Source organism: Mustelus asterias, chromosome 1 (genome assembly GCF_964213995.1).
Source record: "Mustelus asterias chromosome 1, sMusAst1.hap1.1, whole genome shotgun sequence".
Taxonomy (NCBI): Eukaryota; Metazoa; Chordata; class Chondrichthyes; order Carcharhiniformes; family Triakidae; genus Mustelus; species Mustelus asterias.
In genome coordinates, this window is record NC_135801.1 from 91,314,000 (window position 1) to 91,330,491 (window position 16,492).

The window sequence follows — 16,492 nt, forward strand, 5'->3', positions numbered from 1 at the left end:
GTGACTATTGGGACTAAAGAGATCAAGGGATATGGGAGGAAGGGGGGATCAGGATATTGAATTTGATGATCAGCCATGATCAAAATGAATGGCAGAGCAGGCACAAAGGGCCGAATGGCCTCCTCCTGCTTCTAGTTTCTATGTTTTTCTATGTTTCTATGTGTCCTGACAGTGGACCCAGAAGGTTGGTTTTCAAAGGCTTCATGTCTGCTGAAACATTGAGAATGAAGGACTCACCGGCCTCCCTTCCCTTTTCTATATGTGAAGGTTACAGACTAGTCCCAGTGAGCTCTGATCACATGTGTGCAGACAATAACCACCTTCACCTGTGGGAAACCCACAATGGCAGCAAAGTCCACTGATCTCAGGGTATGACTTTCTGGACCTGCACTGAAGTTATTTAAAACACCACTGGCATTGGATTCCTTCCAAATCCAAGGGACTACAGGTCGTTCTGGATTAGAGCATACAGGTCGGTGACTGCCTCTCTGGAGATTCTCAACCACGATTAGCTTTGCCTCAGTCATCTTCAGGGAGCTAAAGTGGGTGTGGGAAACTCTAGGATGCTCTGTGGTTCGTCGCCGCACAGGCTCCAGTTCCTTCCATTCTGACTATCCTCAGCATTTGGCTCTGTTTCTTGTTGGCCTTTTTGCTGCAGTTGTATATGACCCACGGCCACCATTCCTCCTCTATCTGAAGCTCCAGGAATGCTAGGTGAACAAGACCCATTTTGTCTTCAGAGATTTAAGAGGACAACAGCCAGGCAAAGGTGTTTCCTACTCCAGTGACCTGGCCTTCGCATTGCCCCCGTTATTTTTGCTGGGGGCTGGGGTTGGGGGTGAGGGGGAAGGTATTTCACATAATTACATTTTACGGGGACTGTAGAATATTTAAAAGTGTGATTCTGAAACGATTTTTATCAGCACTAAGTTGGCAAAGGGTCTATAAAGGGTATGGAGATGAGTGGAAATCAGGGGTTGGCATTTGTTAGCACTCAATTGGCATGGAGAGTATGATGAGCCAGTGGGGTGAGGCATGGGTATGAAGGACCACGGAGGGTGGGTAGGGGCATGTGTTGGCATGAGTAGGGCATGGGGAGTGTATGGGAGGTGAAGTGGTGTGAGGAATGAAGGCCAGATGGCTGTTTTGTTCAACTATTTTTCTTACAGTTGGGACAAAGTCCCAGAGCAATGAGGCAGGTCTCTTAATCAGTTTGCTTCAGCACCCTGCAACTGCTTCTGCAATGTTTCCGGGGGTGATGGGCACCACTCCAGTTAGCACCTATCACCCACTCTTTGCCATCTTTGCCATCTTTGATGTGGGCAGCTGCCTAGGACATTGCTGGCTTTAATGTCACAGGTGACACAATTACATATTTGGAAAGTGAGCCCCCTTCAATAGTGGCATACAAAACTCAACCTTTTAGGAAAGGATGGTTCAATCCCGAAACATTTCCAAGGATGTTGGGTAATGTCATTAGATAACAGAATGTACTCTGTTTGCATTATTCTGCCTTGGTCTAATTACAAGGTTGATTACCCCATAAGGAAATGCCAAGTATGGTGGGATATGATTGAGTAACCTGTCAGGTAGTGCCAAGTGTGGTGTGATAACATTTGAGTATTAATTTGGACCTCTTTGTCTCATAGAACATAGAACAGTACAGCACAGAACAGGCCCTTCGGCCCACGATGTTGTGCCGAGCTTTATCTGAAACCAAGATCAAGCTATCCCACTCCCTATCCTGGTGTGCTCCATGTGCCTATCCAATAACCGCTTAAATGTTCCTAAAGTGTCTGACTCCACTATCACTGCAGGCAGTCCATTCCACACCCCAACCACTCTCTGCGTAAAGAACCTACCTCTGATATCCTTCCTATATCTCCCACCACGAACCCTATAGTTATGCCCCCTTGTAATAGCTCCATCCACCCAAGGAAATAGTCTTTGAACATTCACTCTATCTTTGATGTGGGCATCATCATTTTATAAACCTCTATTAAGTCTCCCTTCAGCCTCCTCCGCTCCAGAGAGAACAGCCCTAGCTCCCTCAACCTTTCCTCATAAGACCTACCCTCCAAACCAGGCAGCATCCTGGTAAATCTCCTCTGCACTCTTTCCAGTGCTTCCACATCCTTCTTATAGTGAGGTGACCAGAACTGCACACAATATTCCAAATGTGGTCTCACCAAGGTCCTGTACAGTTGCAGCATAACCCCACGGCTCTTAAACTCCAACCCCCTGTTAATAAAAGCTAACACACTATAGGCCTTCTTCACAGCTCTATCCACTTGAGTGGCAACCTTTAGAGATCTGTGGATATGGACCCCAAGATCCCTCTGTTCCCCCACAGTCTTCAGAACACTACCTTTGACCCTGTAATCCACATTTAAATTAGTCCTACCAAAATGAATCACCTCACATTTATCAGGGTTAAACTCCATTTGCCATTTTTCAGCCCAGCTTTGCATCCTAACTATGTCTCTTTGCAGCCTATAGCAGCCCTCCACCTCATCCACTACTCCACCAATCTTGGTGTCATCAGCAAATTTACTGATCCACCCTTCAGCCCCCTCCTCTAAGTCATTAATAAAAATCACAAAGAGCAGAGGACCAAGCACTGATCCCTGTGGCACTCCGCTAGCAACCTGCCTCCAGTCCGAAAATTTTCCATCCACCACCACCCTCTGTCTTCGATCAGACAGCCAGTTACCTATCCAATCGGCCAACTTTCCCTCTATCCCACATCTCCTCACTTTCATCATAAGCCGACCATGGGGGACCTTATCAAATGCCTTACTAAAATCCATGTATATGACATCAACTGCCCTACCTTCATCAACACACTTAGTTACCTCCTCAAAAAATTCTATCAAATTTGTGAGGCACGACTTGTCCTTCACGAATCCGTGTTGACTATCCCGGATTAATCCGCGTCTTTCTAAATGGTCGTAAATCCCATCCCTAAGGACCTTTTCCATCAATTTACCAACCACCGAAGTAAGACTAACCCGTCTATAATTACCAGGGTCATTTCTATTCCCTTTCTTAAACAGAGGAACAACATTCGCCATTCTCCAATCCTCTGGCACCATCCCCGTGGACAGCGAGGACCCAAAGATCAAAGCCAAAGGCTCTGCAATCTCATCCCTTGCCTCCCAAAGAATCCTAGGATATATTTCATCAGGCTCAGGGGACTTATCGACCTTCAGTTTATTCAAAACTGCCAGTACATCCTCCCTCCGAACATCTATTTCCTCCAGCCTATTAGCCTGTAACACCTTCTCTTCCTCAAAAACATGGCCCCTCTCCTTGGTGAACACTGAAGAAAAGTATTCATTCATCACCTCGCCTATCTCTACTGACTCCATACACAAGTTCCTTGACAGGCCCTAACCTCACCCTGGTCATTCTTTTATTCCTCACATAAGAGTAAAAAGCCTTGGGGTTTTCCTTGATCCGACCCGCCAAGGACTTCTCATGTCCCCTCCTAGCTCTCCTAAGCCCCTTTTTCAGCTCATTCCTTGCTAACTTGTAACCCTCAATCGAGCCATCTGAACCTTGTTTCCTCATCCCTACATAAGCTTCCCTCTTCCTTTTCACAAGACATTCCACCTCTTTCGTGAACCATGGTTCCCTCACTCGGCCATTTCCTCCCTGCCTGGCAGGGACATACCTATCAAGGACACCCAGTATTTGTTCCTTGAAAAAGTTCCACTTTTCATTAGTGCCTTTCCCTGACAGTTTCTGTTCCCAACTTATGCCCCCTAATTCTTGCCTAATCGCATCATAATTACCTCTCCCCCAATTGTAAACCTTGCCCTGCCATACGGCCCTATCCCTCTCCATTGCAATAACAAAAGACACCGAATTGTGGTCACTATCTCCAAAGTGCCCTCCCACAACCAAATCTAACACTTGGCCCGGTTCATTTCCCAGTACCAAATCCAATGTGGCCTCACCTCTTGTCGGCCTATCCACATATTGTGTCAGGAAACCCTCCTGCACACACTGCACAAAAACTGCCCCATCCGAACTATTTGACCTACAAAGGTTCCAATCAATATTTGGAAAGTTAAAGTCCCCCATGACAACTACCCTGTGACCCCCACACATATCCATAATCTGCTTAGCAATTTCTTCCTCCACATCTCTATTACTATTTGGGGGCCTATAGTAAACTCCTAACAACGTGACCGCTCCTTTCCTATTTCTAACCTCAGCCCATATGACCTCAGTGTGCAGATCCCCCTCGAAGTGCCTTTCCGCAGCCGTTAAACTATCCTTGATTAACAATGCCACTCCTCCACCTCTTTTACCAGCTTCCCTACACTTACTGAAACATCTATACCCCGGAACGTCCAACAACCATTCCCGTCCTTGTTCTACCCACGTTTCCGTAATGGCCACAACATCGTAGTCCCAAGTACCAATCCACGCCCCAAGTTCATCTACCTTGTTCCGGATGCTCCTTGCATTGAAGTAGACACACTTCAACCCACCTTCCTGTCTACCGGTACCCACCCTTGACCCTGATACCTTCCCCAATACATCACCACCCTCAACACTGACTTCTGGACTACAACTCCTTTTCCCACTCCCCTGACAAATTAGTTTAAACCCCCCTGAAGAGCCGTATCAAATTTCCCTCCCAGGATATTGGTTTCCCTCTGGTTCAGGTGCACCCCGTCCTGTTTGTACAGGTCCCACCTTCCCCAGAATGTGTTCCAATTATCCACGTATCTGAAACCCTCCCTCCTACACCATCCCTGCAACCACATGTTTAACTGCACTCTCTCCCTGTTCCTCAACTCGCTATCACGTGGCACCGGCAACGTACCAGAGATGACCACATGTTTTGTCTTGGCTCTCAGCTTCCAGCCCAGCTCCCGAAATTCCTGTTTTAAATCCCCGTCCCTTCTCTTACCTATGTCGTTGGTACCAGTGTGTACCACGACTTGTGACTGTTTCCCCTCCCCCTTAAGAATCCGGAAAACACGGTCCGAGACGTCACGGACCTTGGCATCCGGTAGGCAACATACCATCCGTGAGTCTCTTTTGCTGCCACAGAACCTCCTATCTATCCCTCTAACTAATGAGTCCCCAATAACTATTGCCCTCCCGCTCTCCCCCTTACCCTCCCGAGCCACAGAGACGGACACAGTGCTGGAGATCCTCTCACTGCGGCTCACCACTGGTATGTCGTCCCCCTCAACCGTATCCAAAGCGAAATACTTGTTGCTAAGGGGAACGACCACAGGGGATCCCTGCACGGACTGCTTCCTCCCAGCCCTTCTCACCGTCACCGATCTGTTTTCATTCCTCGGAGTGACTGTATCCCTAAAGCTTTTGTCTATGGCTACCTCTGCGTCCCTGATGACCCTAAATTCATTCAACTCCAGCTCCAGTTCCCTAACACGGTTTTGGAGGAGCTGCAGATGGGTGCACTTCCCACAGATGTAATCAGCAGGGACACTGTCGTCATCCCTCACCTCAAACATAGTGCAAGAGGAACATAGCACTGCCTGCACACCCATCCCCTCTAGATACCTTGCCAGTACCAGGTAGAAACAGCAAAAATGAATTAAACTCACCCCTGCTCGCCCTTTCTGCCTAAGCCCTGTGAGCCAAAGCCCTTATAGCTCACACTCTGTTTCCCACGCACTCCGCTGCCCGCTCCCGACGCTGCCCGCTGTATACTGCAGCCTACCTTTTATACTTCGCACGCTGAAAAAACCCTTCCCAGACTCCTTAGCAGCCCACTTCCGGTTTTCACTTTAAACTTAAGAAAAATACTACTGCAAAAGTAAAGGCCAAAAAAAACCACACACTAACTGACTAATTAAATAAATAAATAACTCAATCAATCTCTCACCAGCACTCCTGCCTCCAATCACTCCCTCTCAGCTTGCTCCATGTCTCATGTCAGTTGCATCAACATTGCAGCTATTGTAATATCTTCCTTGCAACATAGGTTTTTCTCTTGCATTCCAGGGCTTCCTGTCCAAGAGGGTTGGTAGTTAAGCTTTTCACAGGTCTGTGTGCTTGCCAATCTATGCTGTGCAGTTGTGATGGTGCCTTGGTGACTGTCCCTTTAATTATCGAGCTGGAAATGCACTGAACAAAGAACAGTAGAGCCGAGGAACAGGTCCCTCGGCCCACCAAGTCTGTGCCGAGACAGATGCCACTCTAATCTAACATTTTCCTGCCTCTACCTGGTCCATATCCCTCTATTCCCTGCCTATTCATGTATCTATCCAGATGCCTCCTGAACGCTATAGGATCTGCTTCCACCATCTCCTCCGGCAGCATATTCCAAGCATTCACCACCCTCTGTGTGAAAAACTTGCCCCTTACATCTTTTTTAAACTTTCCCCCTCTCACTTTCAACCTATGCCCCCGATAAATTGACCCTTTGACCCTGGGAAAAAGGGTCTATCCACTCTGTCCAAGCCTGTCATAGTCTTGTAACCCTCTATCAGGTCCCCCCTCATCCTCCCCTCATCCTCCCCTCCAATGAAAACAATCCAAACTTGTTCAACCTTTCTTCATAGTCCATATCCTCCAAACCAGGCAATATCCTGCATCCTTTCCAATGCATCAACATCCTTCCAGTAGTGTGGCACCAGAATTGTACTGCGTTTGTTTGTTGTACACGGCAGTACGGCTTGGATTGACAATAACTGTAAAGGAAGTGTTTGCATTTTAAAGTATTTCCTAAACATTTATTCAGAAGCCATCATAAAATAATTGCAAGAAAAAAGAAATGTAACATTTAAGTTAAAAGATGAAATTAATTTACGGCACCTAATTATTCCAGTCATTTTCTGCCAATCTTAATTTTTAATAGCGATTTAAAAATAACATTCAACTGATAATTACTTTAAATTTTGCAATTCTTTGTTTGCTATTGTTGCTTTAATTACTTACTGTTTTATTGATCCCTCCAGTTCTAATGTCAACATTGAATGTGATAACAATGGTATTTTGCATTGGAATGAAATAATGTATTACAATATGTTATGTTCTATGGTTGGCTTGTGCAGGAAGAGAATTGGGAATGGCTGGTTTCACCATCTTTATACATCTCAGACATCTTTTAAAAGCAGCATCATTTTGCTGGTAGTGTTGGCAAAAGTGCAATCTCTCAACGAACTTTCTATAGAGATAACTTTATATACTGATAATGCTGTTAAAAACACACAGCCTTCTGATGCACCACTGACCAGGAATGTGGCTCACCTTAAACATGGCTGCCATTGCAGGAAGGGCAGGTGGCAGCTGGGAAGGACATTCCTTTATGTCTTGGTTTCACTGAATTTCTGGCTGTCAGAACAACCCAACATTGCATCAGTAGCAATACACCTGGTGAGGTCAAAATAGCCAAAAATTGGTGGAAGTGAATCACACCTGGAGATGCAATCTGGGTTTGTGGATTGGACCCTGCAATAATTCTTGTTCACCAGCTAAGGGAAAAACAACAGTTAAAGGCTATACAGAGGCTTGCATTTTCGTGGCTGCATTCAGCTCTCGAGATGCTTACGGTGAACTCCCAACCTAATTGGTTTCCCAGATCATGTGATCTTTAAATGGACAATCACCACATTCCTCCTCCTCTAAGTTCTTTTATACAATTGACAATAATCAATTTACTCGATTATCCCCGATAATTGAACATTTAACATATGGATCCAGTCCATTATAAATTAAATCTTCCAGGTGATTTCTGATTCCTAGTGGACTGGTGTAACTCCTCTGTCTGGGGTGCTCCCATTGGAGGGCTGTCAGTAGAAACTACAATCACAGGTATCTCTTTAGTCACAGATATCTCAGTTCCATCTGTTTCCAGGGGGACAGCAGTTGCGCCTACAACAGGATGACCAGGTACGTCAATGCTTGGACATTTGACAACACTCCCAGATGGCAATATAGCTTCTGCTGGCTGTACTGGTTGCTGGGACAACTCTTGCTCTTGCAAATGGTCTCGATGTTTCTGGATGATCCTTCCTTCTACATCCACTTGATAAGACAGGGGTCTTACAACGACTCCAGGGATACAAGTTGACCCATTTCCAAAATTCCTCACAGACATGGCTTCATCCACTGAAAATGACCATGTTGACTTACATGAATCATGGCTTGTCTTCTGACTGCTTTGGCTGGTCTCCGCAGAAAATTTGGAAACATGAGGCTCAGTCTCACTCTGAGATGACGGTTTATTAACAACTCTGCTGCCGGACTCCTGTTGTAGCATGTGGAGTGATCCTGTAGCTCAGAAGAAATTGAGATTCTGGACACCAGGACTCCTCCTAATGGCTTCTTTAGGTCAGACTTGAAGGTTTGAAGGGCTTATTCAGCTAGTCTGTTGGATACTGTGTGGTAAGGTGTGTCCTTATGTGCTTGATACCATTAAGGACGGTGAAGTTCTGAAACTCAGCACTCATGAAGGCTGCTCCATTAACAGACACTGTGACTTAAGGTATTTCGTGGGTGGAGAAACACTAGCATTAATTTCTCAACTGTAGTGTGCAATGTCGGAACGTTCATCTTAAACACTTCCATTCACTTTGAATGTGCATCGACAAGGAGTAATAGAACATAGAACATAGAACATAGAAAGCCACAGCACAAACAGGCCCTTCGGCCCACAAGTTGCGCCGATCACATCCCCACCTCTAGGCCTATCTATAGCCCTCAATCCCATTAAATCCCATGTACTCATCCAGAAGTCTCTTAAAAGACCCCAACGAGTTTGCCTCCACCACCATCGACGTCAGCCGATTCCACTCACCCACCACCCTCTGAGTGAAAAACTTACCCCTGACATCTCCTCTGTACCTACCCCCCAGCACCTTAAACCTGTGTCCTCTCGTAGCAACCATTTCAGCCCTTGGAAATAGCCTCTGAGAGTCTACCCTATCCAGACCTCTCAACATCTTGTAAACCTCTATCAGGTCACCTCTCATCCTTCGTCTCTCCAGGGAGAAGAGACCAAGCTCCCTCAACCTATCCTCATAAGGCATGCCCCCCAATCCAGGCAACATCCTTGTAAATCTCCTCTGCACCCTTTCAATGGCTTCAACATCTTTCCTGTAATGAGGTGACCAGAACTGCGCGCAGTACTCCAAGTGGGGTCTAACCAGGGTCCTATAAAGCTGCAGCATTATCTCCCGACTCCTAAACTCAATCCCTCGATTAATGAAGGCCAGTACGCCGTACGCCTTCTTGACCGCATCCTCCACCTGCGAGGCCGATTTAAGAGTCAAATAACATTGTGCCCATGAATAGATCAACATAATCAATATGGAATTGTATCCACAGCCAGCCAGGTCACTCCCCAGAGTGCAGTGTGCTGCCTCATGCATTCTTTGTTGCAATTGGCACTGTTTACAGTGCTTCACTGGATTCTCAATGTCGGCATCGATGCCAGGCCACCAGACATAACTCCTGGCGAGCATCTTCATCTTTGATATACCTGGATATGCACTGTGCAATTCAGCTGGGAGCAACTGTGGTAAACCACTGTTATCTGTTATCTGTTACCTGTATACGTGGCACATCCCTGTCGGTTCCGCCCAAGACTCCTCTCCCCTGGTCCGGGTATAAAGGCGGTGGCTCCTCCCCCTAGCCTTCAGTACAGACCAGATCTCCGACAGGGATGGCTCCAAGTTCTTGCTAATAAAAGCCTATTTGTCTTGCTCACAACTAGTCTTGACTTGATTGATGGTGCATCAATTTTATTCGCAAGTTTTTTTAAAAAATGGAGCAGTTACTAAAACCCGACAGACTGAATCTGGACCCGCAAACTGCTGGAGCGTCCAACACGTTTGATCACTGGCTGAAATGCTTCGAGGACTACATCGAAGCCTCCACTGCTATCAGTACAGATGCTGACGAACTACGGGTGCTCCACGGCCGGGTAAGCGACGTAGTATATTCGCTACAAGACGCGGAGAATTACACGGCCGCTATCGAACTTTTAAAGGGCCAGTATGAAGTCTACGCGAGACACTTCCTTGCTACGCGCAGACGGCAGCCAGGTGAATCTGTTGACCAGTTCCTGCGCGCATTGCTACTGCTTGCCCAGAACTGCAACTGTAAGACTGTGACTGCCACCCAATACACAGAGGACTTAATCAGAGATGCCTTTGTCACGGGCATCGGAACTACTTATATCTGACAACGGCTGCTGGAACAGGGTGTGCTGGACTTAAAGAAAACGGTGAAACTGGCCGAATCCTTAGAGGTGACCTCCCAATACCTCGAAGCCTACTCACCTGACCACGTGGGCGCATCGTGGACACCGCGGCCGTCGCTACCGGGAGGACCACAGCCCTACGCCGCCCCACGCCTCACCGGTGACCTGACTCTAGAGGCCCGAAATGCTACTTCTGCGGCCTGGGTAAGCACCCCTGACAACGCTGCCCGGCGAGGGAGTCGTTCTGCTCTGCGTGTCGGAAGAAGGGGCACTACGCCAAAGTCTGCCCTAAGTCTACCTCCAAATCCACAAGTGCAGCGTGTGACGTGCGGGGGCCGCCATCTTGGACGACCCCGGCCGCGTGCGACCCGCAGGGGCCGCCATCTTGGACGACCCCGGCCGCGTACGACCTGCGGGGGCCGCCATCTTGGATGACTCCGGCCGCGTGCGACCCACGGGGGCCGCCATCTTGGATGACGTCATTGGCCGCCGGCGACCCACGGGGGCCGCCATCTTGGATGACTTCGGCCACGAGTGACCTTCAGGGGCCGCCATCTCCTACCTCATCAGCCCCCTACGGCTATCTGCAGGATTCAACGGTGGTGTCGGTTACCCTGGACCAGACCAAGCCTCATCGTCGCGCCAAGTCCATGATGGACATCGAGGTAAACGGGCACAGGGAACATTGTTTGACAGCGGGAGTATGGAGAGCTTCATTCACCCTGATACGGTGCGCCGATACACCTTTTCCGTGCGGCCCGTCAAGCAAACGATCTCCATGGCATCGCAGTCCCGCTCTTTAAATGTCCTCGGCTGCTGCGTGGTGACCCTGAAGGTGTGGGGCACATTATACGATAACTTCAGGCTCCTCATGCTGCCACACCTCTGCGCTTCTGTACTCCTGGGGCTAGATTTCATGACCCATCTGAAGAGTGTCACTATACAGTATAATGGGCCTTTTCCCCCGCTCTCCGTCTGCAATCAGCGGCGTCTAAATTGCCCACCGTGCACCACCTGTAATCTCTCGACCCTTAAAATCGCCCCTCCCTCCTTGTTTGCGAATCTCACTCCTGACTGCAAGCCCATCGCCACCAAGAGCAAGCGGTATAGTGCTGGAGACAGGGCCTTTATCAGGTCCGAAGTCCAGCGCCTCCTCAGGGAAGGGATCATCGAGGCCAGTGCCAGCCCCTGGAGAGCACAAGTGGTAGTCGTTAAGACTGGGGAGAAACACAGAATGGTCATTGACTACAGTCAGACCATTAATCGATATACGTAGCTGGACGTGTACCCCCTTCCCCGCATAACTGACATGGTCAATCAGATTGCACAATATCGAGTGTTCTCCACCATTGACTTGAAGTCGGCATACCATCAGCTCCCTATCTGCCCGGAGGACCACCAATATACGGCTTTCGCGGCGGATGGTCGCCTTTACCACTTCCTTAGGGTCCCTTTTGGCGTCACCAACGGGGTCTCGGTCTTCCAGTGTGAAATGGACCAAATGGTAGACCAGAACGGGCTGCGGGCCACCTTCCCGTACCTGGATAACGTCAACATCTGCGGCCATGACCAGCAGGACCACGATGCCAACCTCCACAGATTCCTGCACACGGCTAGTCTCCTTAACCTGACCAGTACACACCGCATCGCCATCCTCGGGTACGTAGTGGAGAATGGGGTCATCGGCCCCGATCCCGACCGTATGCGTCCCCTCCTGGAACTTCCCCTCCCCACTAGCCTCAAAGCACTGAGAAGATGCCCACCGTGCACCACCTGTAATCTCTCGACCCTTAAAATCGCCCCTCCCTCCTTGTCCTTCATAACAGAATGTTTAAAGATGGCCAAAATCTCAGGCATCTGTCAAAGGTTTGAAACAGCCAAGCAGCTGGCTGAGCTCATCCATGCTTTTCTAACCTTCCAACTCAATGGGCTGGATTTTGCAGACCTGTTTTACGACCAAACAATGTCATATGGGAGAAAAAAGTGGTGGCCAGAGCATGTATCCAGAAGTCTCAACCCCATTTCTGTCTCTTCGATTTTCAGCAATGTATTTAGAAGTTGTTGGTACTATTCTGAAAGTGGTCATTTTAGAACTTCTGCGATTTTCAGTTTTAGAAGCATTCTAAATCATACCTAGGGCATGGAGATATGAGGAGGTGTGAACCATAGGTTGTAGGTGACAGCATATAAAAAGGTGAACAAAATTGGTGTGGCCTCCTTTACAGTTCACCATGAAATTTTATAGCTTGTGTTATATCTGTGTTTGCTGAAAGGAGTGATGACAGTGCTATGATTGGAAAAGGTAAGTAACCATTAAATAATCTGGTTGCCATGTTGTCACTTTTGTCAACTAGCAAGATGTCAAGTAAAAGAACAGAATTGTAAAAGTAGAACAGTCTAGAGATTCGTTAGGATAGATTACCTTCAGGCCAATGAAATAGAGGTGGAGGGGAAGGAAAAGGCAATCCCCCTGAGTATGTGTGAGACATGATGTGGAGATGCCGGCGTTGGACTGGGGTAAACACAGTAAGAAGTTTAACAACACCAGGTTAAAGTCCAACAGGTTTATTTGGTAGCAAAAGCCACACAAGCTTTCGGAGCTCTAAGCCCCTTCTTCAGGTGAGTGGGAATTCTGTTCACAAACAGAGCATATAAAGACACAGACTCAATTTACATGAATAATGGTTGGAATGCGAATACTTACAACTAATCAAGTCTTTAAGAAACAAAACAATGTGAATGGAGAGAGCACCAAGACAGGCTAAAAAGATGTGTATTGTCTCCAGACAAGACGGCCAGTGAAACTCTGCAGGTCCACGCAACTGTGGGAGTTACAAATAGTGTGACATGAACCCAATATCCCGGTTGAGGCCGTCCTCGTGTGTGCGGAACTTGGCTATCAGTTTCTGCTCAGCGACTCTGCGCAGAGTCGCTGAGCAGAAACTGATAGCCAAGTTCCGCACACACGAGGACGGCCTCAACCGGGATATTGGGTTCATGTCACACTATTTGTAACTCCCACAGTTGCATGGACCTGCAGAGTTTCACTGGCCGTCTTGTCTGGAGACAATACACATCTTTTTAGCCTGTCTTGGTGCTCTCTCCATTCACATTGTTTTGTTTCTTAAAGACTTGATTAGTTGTAAGTATTCGCATTCCAACCATTATTCATGTAAATTGAGTCTGTGTCTTTATAAGCTCTGTTTGTGAACAGAATTCCCACTCACCTGAAGAAGGGGCTTAGAGCTCCGAAAGCTTGTGTGGCTTTTGCTACCAAATAAACCTGTTGGACTTTAACCTGGTGTTGTTAAACTTCTTACTATGTGTGAGACCCAGGCTTACAATTTGATTTGCAGTTTCACAACCCCAAGCATGCCCAAGTCATTCAGTGAGATTATTGAATTGGTAAATTCACATTTCCATCCAAAAACATTACTCATATTGCAGAGATTCAAGTTTAATTCAAGGCGGAGAGCCTTAGGGGAATCTATTGCAACTTATATCACCACGTTGATGCAAATCTTGGAGCACTGCGAATTGGGAGCTGTTTTGAATGATATGCTGTGGGACAGATTAGTCTGCGGCGTGAATAATGAGGTGATTCAATGTAAGTTACCAGCAGGGGCAGATATAAATTTTAAGTGAGCGCTGACAATGGAGAGCACTGAAAAGGATACATAAGAGTTACAAAATGCACAAAATGGTGTTGTTCACCAGTTAGGGTGGGAACCTGCACTCAGCAGTGGCACCAAAAACAAGGATGTGGTAGTGAAGCGGGAAGTGAATTCAGCCACAAATAAAACAAGGTGGGGAAATCAATTAGTAAAGATTGAAGCAGAATGTTACCATTGTGAGGGTAACCACTCCCCTGAATCCTGCAGGTATACAGAGGCTGAATTTCTTTCCGTCCCAGGAAAGGCCATGTAATGCATCAGTGCAAAAGCAAGTCAATTCTACCCAGTGACCTATTAAGCAGAACATCGCTAGTATATAATATGGAAGAAACTAGCACCAACGATTTAGATGTTCACTCGCTGTTTAATGCAAAATCCAGCGGCAAGATAGCTCCCATTACTGTAATGCTCCTGATAAATGGAAAGCCTCTTAAAATGGAAGTAGACATCGGGGATCTCCTACTGTGATAGGTCAACATACGTTTCGGTACTTGAGAGAAGGAGCCCAGCCATTGAATTTAAAGAGTACTTCAGCAAAGTTAACAACTTACACAGGTGAAGCCATAAAAACAATGGGCACAACAGCAGTACTGGTAAGCTATGGGCAACAGTTTGCCCAGCTCCCGTAATAATAGTGTCAGGCAAAGGTCAAAGCCTTCTGGGCCGCTATTGGCTGAAGGAAATCAAGTTAAATTGGGTTGAAATTTTCCAAGTCGGGGGAAGAGGACTGCTCGAACTGATGAAGAAATATGAGAGCATCTTCAATGATGAGTTAGGCAAAGTAAAATGCATGCAGATGTTGATCTATGTCAGTCCAGGGGCAATTCATTGATTTTTTTTACGGCAAAGCTAGTACCATATGCCTTATAAGAAAAGTGAGATACTGAATTAAAGAGATTGGATGAACTGGGCATGATCTACCCAGATAAAAGCAAAATACTGCGGATGCTGGAATCTGAAACAAAGACAGAAAAATCTCAGCAGCTCAGACAGCATTTGTGGAGAGAGAATAGAGCCAACGTTTCAAGTCAAAGAACAAAGAACAATACAGAACAGGAACAGGCCCTTCGGCCCTCCAAGCCTGGACCGATCATGTGTTCTTAACTAGACCATCCGTTTGTATCCCTCTATTCCCAGTCTATTCATGCGGCTATCTACATAAAAGTCTTAAATGATCCTAGCATGTCTGCCTCAACCACCTTGCTTGGTAGTACATTCCAGGCCCCCACCACCCTCTGTGTAAAAAACATCCAACAAAGAACAAAGAACAAAGAACAATACAGCACAGGAACAGGCCCTTCGGCCCTCCAAGCCCGCGCCGCTCCCCGGTCTAGGATTGAATCCTGAATCCAGGATCCCCGCCCAATTTTCCAGCCTATCTACATACCAATATCCTATCCACCGAGCTGTCCCTCACAGCTATGATGCTTTGTTCATTACAACCTATTAACTTACCCCCACCCCCCCATTCCAGACCATGTGATCTTCAGGGAGAGGCGAAAACCCAGAGTGAAAAACCCCAGGGCCAATATGGGGAAAAAAAAAATCTGGGAAATTCCTCTCCGACCCCCTGAGGCGATCGAAACGAGTCCAGGAGATCACAATGGCCCCGATCGGAAAATGCTTCCCAACCCTAGTCATTTCCACTTCCACGAACACCATATGAATTCCCTGCCCCCGAGACAGGTTCCCAACTATCCGCAGTCTCACTCTGTACTGGCACCAGCAAGATGATCGTAGAATGAAGCCTTGAAACGAGAAACCAGGAACAATTAGCCCGCGCCGCTCCCTGGTCCAAACTAGACCACTCTTTTGTATCCCTCCATTCCCACTCCGTTCATATAGCTGTCCAGATAAGTCTTAAACGTTCCCAGTGTGTCCGCCTCCACCACCTTGCCCGGCAACACATTCCAGGCCCCCACGACCCTCTGTGTGAAATATGTCCTTCTGATATCTGTGTTAAACCTCCCCCCCTTCACCTTGAACCTATGACCCCTCGTGAACGTCACCACCGACCCGGGGAAAAGCTTCCCACCGTTCACCCTATCTATGCCTTTCATAATTTTATACACCTCTATTAAGTCTCCCCTCATCCTCCGTCTTTCCAAGGAGAACAACCCCAGTTTCCCCAATCTCTCCTCATAACCAAGCCCCTCCATACCAGGCAACATCCTGGTAAACCTCCTCTGTACTCTCTCCAAAGCCTCCACGTCCTTCTGGTAGTGTGGCGACCAGAACTGGACGCAGTATTCCAAATGCGGCCGAACCAACGTTCTATACATCTGCAACATCAGACCCCAACTTTTATACTCTATGCCCCGTCCTATAAAGGCAAGCATGCCATATGCCTTCTTCACCACCTTCTCCACCTGTGACGTCACCTTCAAAGATCTGTGGACTTGCACACCCAGGTCCCTCTGCGTCTCTACACCCTTTATGGTTCTTCCATTTATCGTGTAGCTCCTCCCTACATTATTCCCACCAAAATGCATCACTTCGCATTTATCAGGATTGAACTCCATCTGCCATTTCCTTGCCCAAATTTCCAGCCTATCTATATCCTTCTGTAGCCTCTGACAATGTTCCTCACTATCTGCAAGTCCTGCCAGTTTTGTGTCGT